Below are 5,233 nucleotides of genomic sequence, written 5' to 3'. Positions count from 1 at the left end.
TATATATATATATATATATATATATATATATATATATAAGGGAGAGAGAGTCATAGAAATGCCTATGTGACACCTCTAAGGGCAAGATTTTAATTTATCTTTTTTCTTATTTTTTTTAGCATTTTAATTTCTTTTTGGCTAAAAAACTAATAATAATTTATCAATTATAGCAAGATTTAATGCATACAGTTATGTCATTCAATTAATAGTTATTATTATCCCACGCTTTTATATACAATCCTACTGTTTCAAGTATACCTATTAATGTACCACTATTAATATTCATTATGAATAATTATGAAAAATATGTAAATGCAATTTAAAAATCTATTGAGTTGTGTATAAAATGCTTATGGAAAACGACAAAAAAGTTAACATCTCTATTTCCTTTTTTTATTTTTCTCATGCTATATTTTTTAAAAAAAATGTATGCTTGTATTTTGGCTTTCATTCTATTTGTGTTAATGTTAAAGTGACAAAAAGTACTAGATATAGCAAAGAAATTGTAGTTTAACTTAGTGGATTGTTGTTTAATATGGCAGTTTTTGAAGAACTATAGAATGATTCAATTATTTTGATTGTGATTCTATTCAGTTCTTGTTAAAGTGACAAAATTACTATATATAAAAATGAAATTGTAGTTTTATCTGATAATTTTTTATGAACTATGAAATGAGTCATACTATTTTGATTGTGATTTTGTTTGATTCATGTTATAGTGGTAAAAGTAAAGATATAGCAATTAAATTATAGTTTAGCTTAGATATATTGTTGTTTAATTTTGTAGATTTTGAATAACTATGAAATGATACAGAAAATAACCATTTGACATTCGGATTACTTCATATTTTGTCAATTGAGAGTAACAGTTTGCCGTAAAAGAGCAAAGAGGCAAGTGATTACTCAATTTCGATGGAGTTTTACCATTAGCTATTCGTTCCTTCTTAATTTTATTTTATTTTTTATTTTGCTGTTTATCTTTAAGTTTTGTTGTATTGCTGATGATGTCCCTTTTTCATTTTCATTTTGTTCTTCATCTTTTTTTACTTTTTGAATTTGTGATTTATTTTATGATGTTTATGATGTATGTATAAGGTTATGAAAAATTTTGCATTTAATTTTATAAAAGACGATGGCCGTAGAGCTCAAGCCTATATGAGCTAAAGTATCGATAAAGAAAAATAGAGAAAGAAATAGAATTTTCATGTTTCAAAGTTTTAAGAGGAGGAAGGTAGTATGAAAATATTTTCAAGTAAGGATGTATGTATAAAATTGTTTTTTTATTTTTCATTTATTTTTCCTACTTTTTGTTGGGGCTTTGGGCCCTAGGTGACAAAAGAGTTTTAAAATGAGGTGTGGGTGATACAAGTTTTAATAATTGAGTGAAGGTGACAATTTATTAAGGATTAAGAAAGTAAGAAAAATTTAAAAATAACCCACAAGTTTTTTAATTTACACTTTGATTCAATGTAAAACCTAATAATGGAGGAAAAAAAGGCGTGTTTCTCTCTCTTCTCATTTCTTGGAGTTTTCTCTCTCTTCGTGATTTCTGTTGTTCATTGTTGTTGTTGTTTTATTCACCATCTTGTTTTTCATTATCATCATCTTGCTCTTCATTATCATCTCTTCTTGTTCATCATCATCCTCTTCTTGTTGTTGAACATTGTTGTTACCGCTACTATTGCTATTTGATCAAATTTTTTTAGGTCAAATTTTATTCGTATATCACTTGGGAATTACTTATAGGTGATTTTAGTAAGTAAAATTATAATTTTTAGTTGAATTTCTCATCTGGGTGTATCTGCTACTATTGTTTTTCAACAATAGATAACGCATGTAACGTGAATCCAATATATGAGTAATTTATTGTACAGATGAGTAATCTGTTGCAACATATATGACTAATCTGTTGCACAAATGAGTAATTTGTTGCAACATATATGACTAATTTATTGCAACAAATTACTCATATGTTGGATTCGTATTATAGTGTTGTAACATGAATCCAACATATGGGTCATCTGTTGCAACAGACTAGTCATATGTTGCAACAGATTACTCACTTGTTGCAACAAATGACTCATATGCTGGATTCATGTTGCAGGTTCGATTCATTGTAGCAGTAGCAGATATACCAAATAAAAAATTCAACAAAAATCATAATTATACTTACAAAATCACCTTTGAAGTAATGTCCAAGTGATATACGAACAAAAATTTCAAAATTTCAGCAAGGGCACAACGAATATGTGAAACACATGAAAAATTTCATGAAATAGGTAAAGAAGACAAAAATAGTGTATCATACATCAAATGCAAAAGGATCAAGGGGACAAACGTTTGAGTTCTCCTAAAAATATTTAAGTTCCCTAGTATTTTAATTGCTTTCTAATGGATGACCTATCTATTATAACAGATTTCTATCTGTTTGATAATTTCCAACAAATGAATCATCTGTTGTAACATGTTAGTCATCTGTTGATTCAAATTAAACAATTATTAGTAATAACTAAAATGATTTAGCTAAAATTAAAGACAAGTATTTAAGACAATGGGACAAACATTTGAGTTCTCCTAAAAATGTTTGAGTTCCCTAATATTTTAATTATTTTTCAACAGATCACCTATTTGTTGCAACAAGTTAGTCATCTATTGCAATAAATGCTTATAACAGTTTAGTCATTTGTTAATTCAAATTAAGCAATTATTAATAATAATTAAATTAATTTAACTAAAATTGAAGACAAAACCTTAGACAAGGGGGAAAATGTTTGAGTTCTCCTGAAAAATATTTGAGCTTTAATATTTTAAATTGTTGTTCAACACATATTTTATCTATTTAGTAATATCCAACAGATGTGTCATATGTTGCAATAACTTAGTCATCTATTGCAAAAGATATCTATATCAGTTTGATAATTTTTAACAGATGAATTAATTGCTGCAACAAGTGAGTCATTTGTTGCAACAGATGTCTATATCTGTTTGGTCATTTTAAACAGATGTTTTTATTTGGTTGGTTATTTCCAACAGATTACTCATCTGTTGTAACATGTTAGTCATCTATTGATTGACATTAAGTCATTATTAGTAATAACTAAATTGATTACTAAAATAAAATATGAATTAATAAGTTTAATTACAGTTTCAATTAATCTCATGGTAATTACACGATCAACTAAGTATTTTCGTCCTGAGTAGAATGATCAATTGACCAATTTTATTTGAAATGATTCAAACTAAGTCATCATTAGAAATAACTATATTGATTTAGCTAAAATTAAAGATGCATTAGTAAGTTCAATTATGATTTTAATTAATCTCGTAGTAATTACATGATCAATTAAGTGTTTCGTACTGAGTAGAATGATTAATTGACTAATTTTATGTGAAATAATTCAAATTAAACTATTATTAGAAATAACTATATTGATTTAACTAAAATTAAAGATGAAGTAGTAAGTTCAATTACGATTTCAATTAATCTAAGTAATTACATGATCAATTAAGTATTTCATCCTTAGTAGAATAATTAATTGACCAATTTTATTTTAAATTATTCAAATTAAGCCATTATTATTAATAACTATGTTGATTTAACTAAAATTAAACATGAATTAATGAGTTCACTTACAATTTCAATTAATCTCATCATAATTACATGATTAACTAAGTGTATTCGTCCCGAGTAGAGTGATTAATCGACCAATTTTATTTGAAATAATTCAAATTAAGTCATTATTAGTAATAACTAAATTTATTTAACTAAAATTAAAGATAAACTTACAATTTTAATTAATCTCATAGTAATTAAATGATCAACTAAGTGTATTTGTCATGAGTAGAGTGATCAATTGACCAATTTTATTTGAAATGAATCAAATTAAGCCATTATTCGTAATAACTAAATTGATATAACTAAAATTAAAGATGAATTGATAAGTTCACTGACAATTTCAATTAATCTCGTTGTAATTACATGATCAATTATGTGTATTCGTCTCGAGGAGAGTGATCAATCGACCAATTTTATTTGAAATAATTCAAATTAAGTCATTATTAGTAATAACTAAATTAATTTTTACTAAATTAAAGATGAATTGATAAGTCCACTTACAATTTCAATTAATGTATTCGTCCTTAATGGAATGATCAATTGATAAATTTTATTTAAAATGATTCAAATTAAGCAATTATTAGTAATAACTAAATTGATTTAACTAAAATTAAAGACAAGACCTTAGACAAGGGGACAAACATTTGAGTTCTCTTAAAAACTTCTGAGTTTAGTATTTTAAATTATTTTTCAACATATATCATATATGTTTGATAATTTTTAATAGATGAGTCATCTGTTACAATAACTTAGTCATCTATTACAATAGATGTCTATATTTGTTTGATAATTTTCAATAGATGAGTCATTTATTGCAACAGGTTAGTCATCTGTTGCAACATATGTCTATATTTTTTTGGTCATTTCCAACAGATGTATTTATCTATTTGGTTATTTCTTACAGATGTCTTTATCTGTTTAGTCATTTTCAATAGATTACTCATATTTTGCAACATGTTAGTCATCTATTGATTCATATTAAGCCATTATATTAGTAATAACTAAATTTATTTAACTAAAATTAAACATGAATCAATAAGTTCAACTACAGTTTCAATTAATCTCATGGTAATTACACTATCAGCTAAGTGTGTTCGTCCTGAATAGAATAATCAATTGATCGATTTTATTTGAAATGATTAAAACCAAATCTTAATTAGAAATAACTATATTGATTTATCTAAAATTAAAGATGAATTAATAAGTTGACTTATAATTTTAATTAATTTTATAGTAATTACATGATCAACTAAGTGTTTCGTCTTAAGTAGAATGATCAATTGACCAATTTTATTTTAAATAATTAAAATCAAGCAATTATTAGTAATAATTAAATTAATTTAACTAAAATTAAAGATTAATTGATAATTTTAATTACGATTTTAATTAATCTCATAGTAATTACATGATCATCTAAGTGTATTCGTCTTGAGTAAAGTGTTAATTGATCAATTTTATTTGAAATGATTCAAATTAAGATATTATTAGCAGTAATAACAACATTGATTTAACTAAAATTAAAGATGAATTGATAAGTTGATACAAGCACAATCATGAAGATGAACGTTTTTGAGTATTTTGGATGTAACCTCGGAGGTGTATGAGTTGAAGTGTTAA

Source organism: Capsicum annuum, chromosome 1 (assembly GCF_002878395.1).
Source record: "Capsicum annuum cultivar UCD-10X-F1 chromosome 1, UCD10Xv1.1, whole genome shotgun sequence".
NCBI lineage: Eukaryota > Viridiplantae > Streptophyta > Magnoliopsida > Solanales > Solanaceae > Capsicum > Capsicum annuum.
This window is presented reverse-complemented; position numbering follows the sequence as displayed.